We start from the raw sequence: 16,651 nt of genomic DNA, 5'->3' as shown, positions 1-16,651 counted from the left end.
GTTCAGCCCATATAATAAACACAGAACCCATTGTGGAACTCAAAATTGTTAAGGAGGGGGACGTGGAGAGAGTGTAGAGGATGAGCACCCAAATTCAAGTGTGCCAACTTCCAGGCTTCCATTGATATTGAGAATTCGATAATACCTTGTAGATAAGCAGCTTATGTGGTCTGTGTAGAAGAACTGGCTAGAAGTCTGGCAATGCTATAAAGTAAAGTTCTAGGTTAGAATATCTGTTTTGAGATTGTATCCAATCTAATGCATACCTGAGTTGGGCTGGAAAAACTATAGCCCTTAGCATTGGGAAGATTGAGACCCCCATTGGTTTGATATAGTTTGCCTAAACTCAAATGTGCACTTCTACCTTGCCAGAGAAGTCCTCTCAGCTTTGCATTTAGGAGGCATTCGTCCTTTTTAGAAAGAATGAATGGAACCACCTGTAGCAGATATAACTCATCAATTCATACAGGTACATTCTAATGTATGAAAAGGCTAGCTTGTGCCATTGTTTTAATTCGGCAAAAATGAAGCCGAGAACTGGTAGAATGTTAGGTTTTAATAATGGAGAGATTTTTGTGAATTCCAAGGTATTTTAACACAACTAGTTGCCAGGCTAAAGCAGTATTTCTGGCAGTGAAGGAGGAGAATCCCTCCCTAGATGTAATGCACGTGATTTGTCTCAATTGATTCTTCACCAGGCCAGGAAAGGTATTAAGCAAGTCAGTGAGGGGCAGTAGGGAAGGGGCCAACTCTGTTAGGTAAATGAGAAGGTCATCAGCGAAAGCCAGGAGCTTTAAAGTGACATCGCCCATTAGGATGCCTCAGAACCATCCCTACAGCCCTTAACAATGTGTCTATGGCTACATTCAATTATAAAGGCGGTAATTGACAGCCCTGTTTAACTCCTCTACCTATAGAGCAATATGGGGAGTCAAGACCATTTGTCTTGACACAGGAAACTGGACTGTGTTTGAGATTTTTAATACAGCAAGTATGGCAAAGTAGCATTGTTTCAAGACTCAAATTAGGTAAGGCCGAGTAATGCTGTCAAGGCATTTTCTCAGTCAATCAATTTTTATTGAATCAAGCAAAGATATGAGTACAGAATATAGAAGGGGGGACAAAAAGTGTTCATACAGGCTGGGAACATGTTAACAAATTGTCACAACTCTTGTAAGCAGCGAGTTTAGCTGAAGATTAAATTATGCATATTACTAAACAGACACTTAATAACAGAAAGGAAAGGTAGGTAGGCGGAACCAGAGTAAATTATCCACAGATATGAGTAGTCATTAACACAGTATTTTTGTGGGTAATGGTTCAGTGCTGCGGGAACAATATTGGGCTGAGTCGTATCAAAGGAGCCATTCTCTAGGTTGTCTATAGCGTACAGGATTCCCTATATGGTATAACTAGAGACTACCATAGTGTAGACAGATGCATTGATATCATCTATAGTAAGGACAGGAGAGTATCGTTCAGTTTCCAGCTAGGCATACGATTACTCCAGTGTTAAGGAGAGGGCCACAGGTTGGCGAACTGAGATGCCAGGCTTTATAGCGTGTCCTTCGCTGTGCGACCCGAGGCCACAAACATCCGCGGGTGGGCAAGTTTTGTCCGTGGGTACGTCATGAATAAGCATATTGGAGATCAGTCCGTATCAGGTGTTACATGTGTACGTTGGTGTTTGGTCGTCCGTAGGATGGATTATGGACGAGCTTCAGCTAGTCCGTCCGTCTGAGACATTCATGTGGGCGGGGGAGAGGGGGAGAGGGAGAGGGGGGGGGGTAAGAATCTGAGGTCTCGGCCTGCCGCCCTTGTCACCGAGAGGTACCACAGCCAGGGCGTCCAGGTACGGGTGCATTTCTCCTGTCTGTCCTGTAGCGTTGCCGTAAGGGATTCCATAGTGTATATTTCACCCACTTTGTCTAACCACTGCTGGAGCGTGGACGCATCCCGCCTCTTCCATTTTGTGGGGATCAAAGAGGTGGCAGCTGTCAGCAAATGTTTAAGCAGTGACTTTTTATAGGTGGAAGTTGGTATGTCTGTGTGATGTAGGAGCATGGGTAGGGGTTGGAACGGTAAGGAAATGTCTGTGATTTGTCGGATGGCGTCCCTAATCGTTGTCCAAAAAGGGATGATACCGGGACAGAACCACCAGATATGGAGGTATGAGCCATCGGCAGATCCTCAGCGCCAACAGTCTCCAGATGTCTCAGCATCCATTCGGTGCAAAGTGTCAGGAGTTCAGTACCAGCGGGTTAAGATTTTAAAGTTTGTCTCCTGGTATCTGGAGCTAATGGAACATTTGTGTGTCAGGGTAAAGATCTTTTCCCACTCCTTCTCTGTGAGGGTGGTCCCCGTCTCCCTTTCCCACCTGGACACAAACCCAGGATGTGTTAGGTTTTCATTCGTCAGTAGTAATGCATAAAGTCTGGAGACCCCCTTATCGGGGTGGGACCGTATTGTGCAAAGCGATTCAAACTGCGTGGGATCTCTGTGTAGGTGTTGTTTGGACGGGAGGGTCCTATAATATGCCTGGATTTGTATGTAATGAAAGTTGTCCACGCCCGAGGGTGTTTTGTCCCCCATGAGACCTGCTAGTGGCTTAAGCCGGTTCCCTTGTAAGGTCAAGGCATTTTCTATATCTAGTGCTGGACTACCCTTATCATTTATCGTTATGAGCCCTTGAGAAAGGCGTAATTTTTCACCGAAACGCGCGTTGGGCTATGGGTACTTAGTAACCTTTTGTTTCATACACTTAGCAGTCTTCTTCTGGTAACTTTGTTACCACTAGATGTTACATATTAGCAGGGATTCTATTTATACTTCATTTTTACGGCAGAACCCCTGCTTTTCACAAAGCAGTTTGCTATTACTTATGATTCTTTATCTCCAATTCATCCTTTTGTTTCCAATATACTTACCTCTTCCTGTCCTTTCGATTTCTTACAGCTTGATAAATTTTCTAGGGACAGTTTGAATTGGTATAATCTATATTTAGGTGTATGATCCTGGTCTGTACCGTAGGATCACGTTTCACCAGGGGAACTTTTGGTTTCTATACGTTTCTTTCCATTTATTTGGAAAGTTTGATATATACACCGGCCCTTTTTCTATATTAATATGTTAATGCAGTTGGCTGTTTTTTTGCTGTTCACTTTTGATTATACTATGGCCATTATTACTATTTTCTAATATCCACTGTATCTATCTATTCAGTACACGTATTTTGAGGCTGGAGTGTATATCTTTAATTGTGTGTTTTTTGTCTATATTGACTGTTTGATCAGTCCATTGTACCTAGGCACATGGTGCTACCTCTATTTATTAATTATCTATTAAACTTGTTTATTATTTTTTCTTGAGGTTTGCACCGTGCCTATGCTACATTTTTAATGTGTTTCATATATATTGCTCCACTGGGGTACCAGTAGGTTTTGTAGGGGCTTACTCTCTGGTTAGGAGAGTTTTCTCCCTCGCTTCCTGAAATTTTTCTCTGTGTACTATTTAGGGTTAAGCCCTGTTTGTATCCCTGTAACCCGCCCTTGTGTATCTTTCACCTGATCTTTTCAGGTTATGAAAATACACTTTTTTTTTCTCTTTATATTCATATTCTATATCTAGACTAATGAGTGATGGGGAATTTAGGCCCCTTACCCGTAGCCCCACCAATGCTGCCAACGACTTCCTGATCCCTGTTACCACCTGTCTTCCTGTAATAAAACAGGTGGTAACATGTTTCGTGAGTATGGTGGGGAGAAAAGATTGTACCCTCAGGGCAATGATTTTTGTTAGTAGCTTACAATCATATTTGAGTAAGGAAATTGGGTGGTACAATCCTAGGGCCTGGTTCAAGGAATCCACCAGGAGACAGTCTTAATATATCTGGTTGAATAACAATGTAAGAGTAGGGCTTATTTGTAACTGTAATATTTCGTAATATTATGCCGTGTAGCTATTAGTTTTTATTTGTTTTTGTTTTTTAAAAATAATCTTATTGAGAGAATGCATATAATTTAGTTAGGAGTTAAATGTACACACTATCAAAATCTTTAACATTTGGGAAATCATTTTTTTTTTTTATGGTGACACGGTAGGAGATGGCAAGTGAGAGTGGAAAATTGATCGGTTTGCTTCCGAACCAATGCAAGGAACACTCAAGGTTATGTTTTTGGAGAATCCCTTTAAATCCAATATGATGAAGCAGATTAATCTATAAAACCCTTAACGACTGTCATTTTCTGTAATGCAACACTACTATCCCCCTCTGCAGCCAGACCTGTGCCAAAGCCCTCCGAGCAGCGAAGTTCACCTTAAGTACCAGTTTCTGTTCAGTCCTGGTCCAATCATCCATGGACCTGGCTAGGAGGAAGACCCAGGGGTCCAGGCGGACCTCTCTATCAAAAATATCCCATAGCAGGTCTGCAATCAATTTCTAATACTTTCGTACCTCAGGGCAATCCCACCACATGTGAAGATAAGTCCCCTTTTGGCCACAACCTCTCCAACACAGATCAGTGGGCACCCTATTCATCCTGCAAAGCTTTACCGGAGTGGTGTACCATCTAAACATGGTCTTGTAAGCCTGTTCCTGCAGGGACACACACATCGACGAGGTCGCCGCGGCCTCCCAAATCTCCTGCCATTCGACCCCTTCTAGCTCCTCGTTCAAGTCTGCCTCCCATTGGGCCGTATAGGTCAAATCCCCCCACTCAGTCGTGGTCGTGCTTAAATGTGCGTATAAATTAGTAATCAGACCTTTCGGGAATTGTTCTTTCACGCACATCCGCTCAAAGAACGTGAGCGGGGTCAATGCGGCCGTTTTTACCTCCGGGGTCAGGGCAAAATCCCTTAGTTGGAGGTATCGTAAAAAGTCAGACGGACGTAGAGGGGCTCGGGATTTCAATCCCTCAAATGTTACAAACGATCCGCCTTCATAAAGTTGATAAAATCTCTGGACCCCAGTACCCTCCAAACCTCGAAAGTCCCTCGCCTCTATCCCAGGCAGGAACGCCGCATTCCTCAAATAAGGAGTCAAAGGGGACACATGGGGAGACAAGCCATACTTTGAAGCTGCTGTATCCCATAATTTTATAGAGTTATTGATAGCCGGGCATGCTACATGGGTCGTTGGTCTACGGTCCCGAGGGACCCACATGTAGAATTGCGGCAAATCTGATCCCAAGAGAGCAGATTCCAAATCAACCCATCGCCTCTCCCCGACAGGGGAGTGCCACATGGCTATCTGGGTCAGCTGGGCCGCCAGATAATAAAAATAAAGGTTAGGCAGCCCCAAACCCCCCCTCGTTTTCGCTCTATAAAGAACATTACGCGAGATCCTATGGTTCCTATTCTGCCAAATGAATTTACCCACAGCCTTCTGAAGTGCACCCAAGTCCGCTCTAGTCAGTCGGACCGGGAGTGCCTGAAACAGGAACAAGATTCGGGGGAGGACATTCATCTTGACAGAATGGATCCTGCCAATCCAAGAGATCGGCTTATCCACCCACCTCTCCATATCGTCAATCAGTGTTCGCATCATAGGGGCGTAATTTTGTTGGAACAGCTGAGCAGGGTCAACCGTAAGTCGGACTCCTAGGTACGTAATATAGTCCCTCGCTATACGTATATTGTACGTTCGTCCTATAAGGTCTAGTTCCGCGGCTCCCACCCTCACTGGAAGCACGCTCGACTTGGCCATGTTAACCTTATAGCCGGCTATTCTGCTATACACATCTAACAGAAGCGTCAATGCCTCCATAGATTCCAATGGGTCAGTCAGAGTAAGCAAAATGTCATCAGCGAAACCCGACACGACATACTTCTGCCCTCCAACCATAACCCCCTTGATATCCGCGTTTTCCCTGATAGCCTGCAAAAGGGGTTCCAAGGAAAGGGCAAACAGCAGGGGCGACAAAGGGCAGCCCTGTCTGGTACCATTCCCCAAGCTGAAAGGCATCAACCTGGCCCCCGCTATCCTTACCCGTGCCTTAACATCCGTGTACATAGCTCTAATCAATGTAATGAACGGGGCTGGAAAGCCGAAGCGTCAAAGTACTTCGAACAGATACGGCCACTTCACCCTGTCAAAAGCCTTCTCGGCGTCGAGTGATAGTATCAAGGTTGGGGTGTCCCTAGCGGTTTGTCGCCAGATGAGGTCAACATTGCGCCTAGTATTCTCGAACAGTTGCCTACCTGGGACAAAACCCACTTGATCCGGATGTATTAGGCATGGCAGCAAGGGGTTCAGCCTATGAGCCAGAACTTTCGCCAGAATTTAGCAATCATGATTGATCAAGGAGATAGGGCGGAAATTTTCCGGCGCCGTGTCATCCCTACCTGGCTTTGGCAATAGAACAATATCGGCCAATGACTTGTCTCCATCCGGTGTGCCCCCCTCCAAGAGATCGTTGAACCACTTCTCCAAATGGGGAGTCAGTTCTTCCCGAAAGATCTTATAGTAACCCCCATCGAAGCCGTCAGGGCCCGGAGCCCTGTTGCCTTTTAACGAGGAGATAGCCGCATCAATTTCCTCAGCCGAAATCCGCATTCCTAGAGCCTCGGTGTCTGCACCCCGTAAGGCCGGGAGGGACAATCGGGAGAGGAAAGAGCGGGTGTCATCAGCTTCCTTAGAGGGGTCGTTGCCAGTCCCCCCAGAATGGTTATATAATTTGGAATAATAGTCCGTAAAGACTTGAGCTATCTTAGTGGGGTCCGTATGGCCTGTGCCCGAGTCATCCTTAATGCTCGTAATGTGCGTACTTCTCTGTCTCGGTCGGAGAGACCTTGCTAATAGTGTATCCATTTTGTTTGCTCTTTCGTAATAAGTCCGCTTGGACCAAACAATAGCCCTAGCCGTCTCGTCGAGGAGAGTTTCGCGTATTAATGCCCGGAAGGCTTTAACGTCAGCTAGGGTGCGAGGCGAATTGTTAAGTTTATGTTTCGTTTCTGCTTTTCCAAGAGCCTCCAGGAGCGACGCTAACCGTTGAATCTTTCTCTTTTTTTTCAAGGTGGCTTCTCGGATTAGAACACCCCGAATAACCGCCTTGTGCGCTGCCCACACCGTGGGTGGATGGACACCGACCTCAGCATTTCTAGCGAAATACTCTGCCAGTTCCCCCCTAACCTTCTCCACCACGATCGGGTCCTGGAGCAAGGAGGTATTCAACTTCCAAGACCACGGAGAAGCCATACACAAATTGTCCAAGGTCATTGTGACCTCCGCGTGGTCCGACCAGGTTATCGACCCCACCGTGGAGCCGGATACCTTGGGCACCACATGGGGGTTCACAAGAAAAAGGTCGATCCGCGAGTAGGTATCGTGGGGAGCGGAGTAAAAAGTGTAGTCCCGATCATCTGGGTGATGTGCTCTCCAGATATCCAAAAGACCCGTACGCCGAATAAAGTCATATAACAGTTTATCCTGTCCCCCTCTCCCATGGGATCGAGGAAGTCCCCTGCATGGCCCCCTATCCACCGCCGGACATGGAGCCGCGTTGAAATCGCCTCCAACTATCACCATGCCATGCGGTAAAGAATTCACCAACCGAGCCATATCCTCCCAAAAATCGGTGGAGGGGACGTTCGGTGCATAGATATTGAGCAGGTGTATCGGGTGCGAATGAACACTCCCCGTCACTAAAATAAATGCCCTCCCGGATCCGCCTGGACCGTTCCCACTCTGATCGGGCATCTATGATGAATAAGCACCGCGACCCCATTTCTCTTGTTTAAAGCCCTGGACTCATAGGCTGTCCGAAAGGTATGGTCCTTCAAAGCCAGCTTAGCTACAGCCGGAATATGTGTCTCCTGTAAGAATGCTATATCAGGATTAAGGCGCTTAAGTTCCCGAAACATAAGGCGGCGCTTATTCGGAGCATTAAGGCCTTTCACATTCAAGGATAATAACTTTAGAGGCATCTTATTCTACATGTTGTCCAGCTAATCTCGTGAGCCAACTCGCCCTGAGGCCAAGAGGCGCGGTCTGTCATAACGTAGCTCAGAAATATTAATAGGCCCAGGCCCAACTGACTAGGACTATAGTACGTGACACAGTTAGGTTCACCCGTTCCCCCCTCCTGAGGGGATAACACAGGGGAGGGGACAAGAAAAGGGATGTAAGGGGGAAAAAAAAGGACAGAAAGAAAAAGATAAAATGAAAGAACATAAAAAACGAAATAAGCCTGGTCTTACCTATAGCCAGGCATGTCTGGGGTGTAAGCTCCGTCCTCCTCAAAACCTCCATGAAGATCCATCGGATTAGGAACATAGACCAACTACATAACGCACCACAAGGGTGCCAATGTCAACTAATTAAGAGATATTAAATATAAAACCATTAGGTGGGTGACAGTGCAGAGTACCAACCCCAACTCCAAGGGGTCCGCCCCCGCAGCTAAAAGCTGCCCCGCCAACCTCCCCCCCCAGGAATCTACCCGAAAGCCCAGTCAGACAACCAACCCCCGCGACCCCACCCCCGCAACCATGATTTCAGAAGCAGCGAAGCCATCCCTCCCCCAATGGGCAACCCCTCATACACCGGGCCCTCTAACAAGGCACGGCCGATCGATCCGCTCAGGGGGTAGGGAGGGGGGGGAGAGGCCAACTCTCGGGGACCCCAACCCCACCTGGGATAGCTACCCCCTGCCACAGACCCAAAAGTCTGACCCCATAGCACATCCTGAACAGTTACATAGCATGACCTGAACAGTTACATAGCATGACCCAAATAAGAACCCCGCCCGCCGCCCCCCACCTCCACCCGACCAGAAACAGCTCCGGAATATAAAAACTTGGTGAGTAGGGAAAGAGCCGTCTACCACCCGGAGCAGAGCCAGCCAAGTTTAGCTAGGGGTATCAACATCACATAAAAATCGGAGTTAGTACATACAACCCGAAACCATTGCGGCAAAAACCAACCCGCCGCCCGCGGCAACCCGAACATCCCATCAAGGAATAAAGGAATAGAGGGGGCGGGGGGGCAATAGCCTCCCAACAAAGTACAACATAAACCTAAACATAAATACATGACCCCTTTCCGGCGCATAGGCAGGCTCCCACCGCCCAGGCCAACCCGACATATACATATTGCAGAAAAATTACCTCATCCAGAGTATAGCCCGATAACTATGTAACAAGCAAAATCTGCCATGCCGGTCCCCGATAACTAGTGCAATCCCCCGCCCGCCGCCCGCCGCACAGAATAAATCCAAAGCCACCAAAGTCCTGTCAATGTCCCTCAAACAGAGAGTGTGTGACGGAGGGAGGGCCAGGGCCAGAGAGAAGCGGTGTCCCAAATGTGAACGGCCGCCTCTGCCCCGAAAATACAACGCTCACACCCATCAGCTCGTCGGGCCCAAAAACGACAGGCCGTAGCAAAAGTAAGCCCTAGCCCACCCCATAAAGATATCCCAACCCCAACAAAAAGGGAAGCTTGAAAAACAAATAGGGCCAGGGCCTTAAGGGAAGGGGGGGGGGGAGGGAAGGGGGGGGGGAGGGAAGGGGGGGTGGAAGGAGGGAAGGGGGAGGAGGAGGGAAGGGGGGGAAATCAGGGAACAGGAAGAAGGATCAGGGAACCCCCCAGATCCACCCACCCAAACAGCGAGAGCCCCCCTGAACACCTGAGAGCCTAGAGCCACGGACATCCGAATCGGTAGATCGCCAAATAAGCCAACTCCATCACTCTCCCGCCGTGAGCCAGTCGCGAGGCAGAGGAGTCAAGGTGCCTGCCGATGCAGCCTGTACTGCCAGATCCTCTGGAACCGGAATACCCATCCCCTGCAAGAAAGGCACCGGGTCACCATCAGCCAGCAAGATTTTGGTGCGGCCATCCTTAAACGCCATCAATCGGAAAGGGTGGCCCCAAGCATATTCAATGTTGTTGTGCTGTAGAAGTTCAGTAACAGGGCGCCACTCGCACCGTTTCTGCAGCGTAGCAGGCGTTAAGTCCTGGTAAACAGCCAGTTCAGCCCCATTATACATTATCTTGTTATTCCTACCATGCTTCATGATAGCTCCTTTAGTTTGAAACGACAGGAACCTGATGATCACATCCCTTGGCCGCCTGTCGTCCATCCGCCGGGCTCGCAGCGCCCTATGGGCCCGTTCAACATGCCACAGACGTTCTGGTATGTCAGGGAGAAGCGGTCTAAAAATGCTCACCACCAGTTCAAGGAGAGACCCCCCCCCCCCTCCTGCTCCGGCAGGCTGCGAAGACGGATATTGTTTCTCCGTGATCTGTTGCCGAGGTCATCGATAGCTAATTCGGCTTGGGATAGTCGGGACGTCAGGACGTTAATTTGCTCTGCAGCTGCATTGTGGGCTACCACAGTAGACTCCATCCGCTGTTCCAGGGTAGCTGTCCTGACGCCCAAGGCCTGGATCTCCGTTTTGACCTCGGCTGTATTCCTAGCAATCTCCGTGGCTAGGTAGGACCGAACCTCCGCCAGCTTCGCCAGAATTTGGCCCGTGTCGGTTTCCAGGGCCACCGAAGAGACATCCTCTGGATGGTGAGTGAGGCGTCCCCCGGCCGTCCCGTCCGCCATCTTGAGAGGCCATACGCATGGCGCGGGAGGCCGCAAACAGTTCCGACACCGTAGCGCCCGGTTCTGAAGATTTTTTTTTGCTGCTTTCTCGGGGCCCGCTTATCCATCTCAGGTTACCCACCTAAGTCCGTAAGTTATACAGGTATATCTCTGCTAATATAGGCCGTTGGCACCGTGGTTCAGCGGAGCTCTATCCGGACACATCCAGCTCGCTCGGCTGCAAACCATGCCCCGACAAACAAAGTTACATTTTATAAACTAAACACAGACATGTCACATATCCCCAGATAGCTGGGATCTGAGCGCACAAAACTACCGAATAGCGCTCAGATCCTATTCACACAGTTCAATTGCCATGGATCCAAAGTCTTTAACTACACGAATGGGCTCCATGGCATAGCTATCTGGGTTAACACATTCACATAACCTAAAATACCGAATGGACATGTATTCGTAAGATCTGTACGAATAAGAACCAGGCGGCGGACGGCTCAGCGGTGTTCGTGCAAATAAGTGTCCGTTTTTAGTTCCATAGTTTAAGCGCCGAACACCGCTGGCCGTACGGGACTTTTAAAATGGCCGCCGCCACGTGTTCGGTAAACGAACAAAGACCACCCTGCATTCGTCAATTAAGCTGTGGTTAACCGCAGCTTCAGGGCGGTCAATTGGCGGCACACTCCAGCTCCCGGGTGGTCGCGCCTTCTGCAGTTTGTTCGGTAGATAAAATCTACTGAACACCCTGGCAGAAAGGCACAAAATAGCCTTTCTGCAGGGAAAAATAAAGCCTTTTAAAGTCTGGTCCATAGTCCAAAGGCAGCAGACGGGCAACCAGGCTTCTCCAATGCAATGTGGCGAGATTGCTCTCGTCAGAGTGGGTGAAGCTTTTCTTGCAATCTTGTGGAGTCTGTGAGGTGTATAGTAAGCATAGTGTGTTGTTTTCAAGCACGTGTCTCTATAAAGGACCATGTGTAGTAGTTGGATTTGGGTATATTGAGCTGTTTGGAATGTGGTCTAGTCAGGCGACTAACCAGAGCATACAGTGTAGAGATAGATAAAAAGCAGGATTAGTGGAAAATAGAAGGTTGGAGTAAAATGGTTTTGTGCCTGAAAATAAGTAAACCATGGTATTGGAAGACCTTGGAGACACTCAAAGGGCTGCATATGAGAGAAATGTTTGGTTGGAAAAATATACCACGTGTCTTCGTGCCTGCACTCCCCGTTCAGCCCATATAATAAACACAGAACCCATTGTGGAACTCAAAATTGTTAAGGAGGGGGACGTGGAGAGAGTGTAGAGGATGAGCACCCAAATTCAAGTGTGCCAACTTCCAGGCTTCCATTGATATTGAGAATTCGATAATACCTTGTAGATAAGCAGCTTATGTGGTCTGTGTAGAAGAACTGGCTAGAAGTCTGGCAATGCTATAAAGTAAAGTTCTAGGTTAGAATATCTGTTTTGAGATTGTATCCAATCTAATGCATACCTGAGTTGGGCTGGAAAAACTATAGCCCTTAGCATTGGGAAGATTGAGACCCCCATTGGTTTGATATAGTTTGCCTAAACTCAAATGTGCACTTCTACCTTGCCAGAGAAGTCCTCTCAGCTTTGCATTTAGGAGGCATTCGTCCTTTTTAGAAAGAATGAATGGAACCACCTGTAGCAGATATAACTCATCAATTCATACAGGTACATTCTAATGTATGAAAAGGCTAGCTTGTGCCATTGTTTTAATTCGGCAAAAATGAAGCCGAGAACTGGTAGAATGTTAGGTTTTAATAATGGAGAGATTTTTGTGAATTCCAAGGTATTTTAACACAACTAGTTGCCAGGCTAAAGCAGTATTTCTGGCAGTGAAGGAGGAGAATCCCTCCCTAGATGTAATGCACGTGATTTGTCTCAATTGATTCTTCACCAGGCCAGGAAAGGTATTAAGCAAGTCAGTGAGGGGCAGTAGGGAAGGGGCCAACTCTGTTAGGTAAATGAGAAGGTCATCAGCGAAAGCCAGGAGCTTTAAAGTGACATCGCCCATTAGGATGCCTCAGAACCATCCCTACAGCCCTTAACAATGTGTCTATGGCTACATTCAATTATAAAGGCGGTAATTGACAGCCCTGTTTAACTCCTCTACCTATAGAGCAATATGGGGAGTCAAGACCATTTGTCTTGACACAGGAAACTGGACTGTGTTTGAGATTTTTAATACAGCAAGTATGGCAAAGTAGCATTGTTTCAAGACTCAAATTAGGTAAGGCCGAGTAATGCTGTCAAGGCATTTTCTCAGTCAATCAATTTTTATTGAATCAAGCAAAGATATGAGTACAGAATATAGAAGGGGGGACAAAAAGTGTTCATACAGGCTGGGAACATGTTAACAAATTGTCACAACTCTTGTAAGCAGCGAGTTTAGCTGAAGATTAAATTATGCATATTACTAAACAGACACTTAATAACAGAAAGGAAAGGTAGGTAGGCGGAACCAGAGTAAATTATCCACAGATATGAGTAGTCATTAACACAGTATTTTTGTGGGTAATGGTTCAGTGCTGCGGGAACAATATTGGGCTGAGTCGTATCAAAGGAGCCATTCTCTAGGTTGTCTATAGCGTACAGGATTCCCTATATGGTATAACTAGAGACTACCATAGTGTAGACAGATGCATTGATATCATCTATAGTAAGGACAGGAGAGTATCGTTCAGTTTCCAGCTAGGCATACGATTACTCCAGTGTTAAGGAGAGGGCCACAGGTTGGCGAACTGAGATGCCAGGCTTTATAGCGTGTCCTTCGCTGTGCGACCCGAGGCCACAAACATCCGCGGGTGGGCAAGTTTTGTCCGTGGGTACGTCATGAATAAGCATATTGGAGATCAGTCCGTATCAGGTGTTACATGTGTACGTTGGTGTTTGGTCGTCCGTAGGATGGATTATGGACGAGCTTCAGCTAGTCCGTCCGTCTGAGACATTCATGTGGGCGGGGGAGAGGGGGAGAGGGAGAGGGGGGGGGGTAAGAATCTGAGGTCTCGGCCTGCCGCCCTTGTCACCGAGAGGTACCACAGCCAGGGCGTCCAGGTACGGGTGCATTTCTCCTGTCTGTCCTGTAGCGTTGCCGTAAGGGATTCCATAGTGTATATTTCACCCACTTTGTCTAACCACTGCTGGAGCGTGGACGCATCCCGCCTCTTCCATTTTGTGGGGATCAAAGAGGTGGCAGCTGTCAGCAAATGTTTAAGCAGTGACTTTTTATAGGTGGAAGTTGGTATGTCTGTGTGATGTAGGAGCATGGGTAGGGGTTGGAACGGTAAGGAAATGTCTGTGATTTGTCGGATGGCGTCCCTAATCGTTGTCCAAAAAGGGATGATACCGGGACAGAACCACCAGATATGGAGGTATGAGCCATCGGCAGATCCTCAGCGCCAACAGTCTCCAGATGTCTCAGCATCCATTCGGTGCAAAGTGTCAGGAGTTCAGTACCAGCGGGTTAAGATTTTAAAGTTTGTCTCCTGGTATCTGGAGCTAATGGAACATTTGTGTGTCAGGGTAAAGATCTTTTCCCACTCCTTCTCTGTGAGGGTGGTCCCCGTCTCCCTTTCCCACCTGGACACAAACCCAGGATGTGTTAGGTTTTCATTCGTCAGTAGTAATGCATAAAGTCTGGAGACCCCCTTATCGGGGTGGGACCGTATTGTGCAAAGCGATTCAAACTGCGTGGGATCTCTGTGTAGGTGTTGTTTGGACGGGAGGGTCCTATAATATGCCTGGATTTGTATGTAATGAAAGTTGTCCACGCCCGAGGGTGTTTTGTCCCCCATGAGACCTGCTAGTGGCTTAAGCCGGTTCCCTTGTAAGGTCAAGGCATTTTCTATATCTAGTGCTGGACTACCCTTATCATTTATCGTTATGAGCCCTTGAGAAAGGCGTAATTTTTCACCGAAACGCGCGTTGGGCTATGGGTACTTAGTAACCTTTTGTTTCATACACTTAGCAGTCTTCTTCTGGTAACTTTGTTACCACTAGATGTTACATATTAGCAGGGATTCTATTTATACTTCATTTTTACGGCAGAACCCCTGCTTTTCACAAAGCAGTTTGCTATTACTTATGATTCTTTATCTCCAATTCATCCTTTTGTTTCCAATATACTTACCTCTTCCTGTCCTTTCGATTTCTTACAGCTTGATAAATTTTCTAGGGACAGTTTGAATTGGTATAATCTATATTTAGGTGTATGATCCTGGTCTGTACCGTAGGATCACGTTTCACCAGGGGAACTTTTGGTTTCTATACGTTTCTTTCCATTTATTTGGAAAGTTTGATATATACACCGGCCCTTTTTCTATATTAATATGTTAATGCAGTTGGCTGTTTTTTTGCTGTTCACTTTTGATTATACTATGGCCATTATTACTATTTTCTAATATCCACTGTATCTATCTATTCAGTACACGTATTTTGAGGCTGGAGTGTATATCTTTAATTGTGTGTTTTTTGTCTATATTGACTGTTTGATCAGTCCATTGTACCTAGGCACATGGTGCTACCTCTATTTATTAATTATCTATTAAACTTGTTTATTATTTTTTCTTGAGGTTTGCACCGTGCCTATGCTACATTTTTAATGTGTTTCATATATATTGCTCCACTGGGGTACCAGTAGGTTTTGTAGGGGCTTACTCTCTGGTTAGGAGAGTTTTCTCCCTCGCTTCCTGAAATTTTTCTCTGTGTACTATTTAGGGTTAAGCCCTGTTTGTATCCCTGTAACCCGCCCTTGTGTATCTTTCACCTGATCTTTTCAGGTTATGAAAATACACTTTTTTTTTCTCTTTATATTCATATTCTATATCTAGACTAATGAGTGATGGGGAATTTAGGCCCCTTACCCGTAGCCCCACCAATGCTGCCAACGACTTCCTGATCCCTGTTACCACCTGTCTTCCTGTAATAAAACAGGTGGTAACATGTTTCGTGAGTATGGTGGGGAGAAAAGATTGTACCCTCAGGGCAATGATTTTTGTTAGTAGCTTACAATCATATTTGAGTAAGGAAATTGGGTGGTACAATCCTAGGGCCTGGTTCAAGGAATCCACCAGGAGACAGTCTTAATATATCTGGTTGAATAACAATGTAAGAGTAGGGCTTATTTGTAACTGTAATATTTCGTAATATTATGCCGTGTAGCTATTAGTTTTTATTTGTTTTTGTTTTTTAAAAATAATCTTATTGAGAGAATGCATATAATTTAGTTAGGAGTTAAATGTACACACTATCAAAATCTTTAACATTTGGGAAATCATTTTTTTTTTTTATGGTGACACGGTAGGAGATGGCAAGTGAGAGTGGAAAATTGATCGGTTTGCTTCCGAACCAATGCAAGGAACACTCAAGGTTATGTTTTTGGAGAATCCCTTTAAATCCAATATGATGAAGCAGATTAATCTATAAAACCCTTAACGACTGTCATGTGGGAAACGTATCAACGAAATCCAGACATTTTCTGTAATGCAACACTACTTTGCATTGTAAATATAAAAGTCTATTTTGTTCCCAAAAGCATAGGGCTAGTTCCTACACCACATCTGTTAGACAGCCCAAGTGCATGTGCATTCCTATAAAAAGTGACAGACTAATCAGCTTGCTACTGTGTCTAATGTCATGGCAAACACTATTTTGATCAAATCAACTGCAGCATCATTTATTTCTTTTTATACCTTGTCTGTGATGTTGCAATGGTGAAGAATTCATAAAACCTAAAATCTAATATTGGTGTTTAAGAGAACACTCCACACACGGAACCACTTGTGCCCTCCCGCGGTAAGTAGTCAAACGGTTTGCCTACAGTTTGACTTCTTATCAGGGGGACACTGCCTCTGCTACTGCTGGAAGCTCTCTTCACTGAGCTAAACCAAGTGGTTCATGGCTAACCTTGTTGACTGAGTGCGATCCGCATGAGCTCTCAGCAAGTTTGCTGGGTCTGCTCAGAACAGCTAACAGACGCTCATAGCAGGATCTTCCATCTACTGGAAAGGCAGGAGTATTGCTCTATGGAACATAGGTAAGAAGTCTATTTATTTAAAATGGGGTTTGCCAGAGCATGCCTGTAGCACTG

The 16,651-nt window shown here is 46.3% G+C and overlaps 1 protein-coding gene across 1 annotated transcript in view; it reads left to right on the top strand.

Moving 5' to 3' along the window:
- Nucleotides 1–16,651, top strand: part of LOC134565743 (serine/threonine-protein kinase 4) — a 142,056-nt gene that overhangs the window by 32,193 nt on the left and 93,212 nt on the right. The gene's annotated exons all lie outside the window — the stretch shown is intronic.

The sequence above is a fragment of the Pelobates fuscus genome, chromosome 6, assembly GCF_036172605.1.
Source record: "Pelobates fuscus isolate aPelFus1 chromosome 6, aPelFus1.pri, whole genome shotgun sequence".
NCBI lineage: Eukaryota > Metazoa > Chordata > Amphibia > Anura > Pelobatidae > Pelobates > Pelobates fuscus.
Note: the sequence above shows the minus strand (reverse complement) of the source record. Positions and strands in the feature narration are given on the sequence as shown.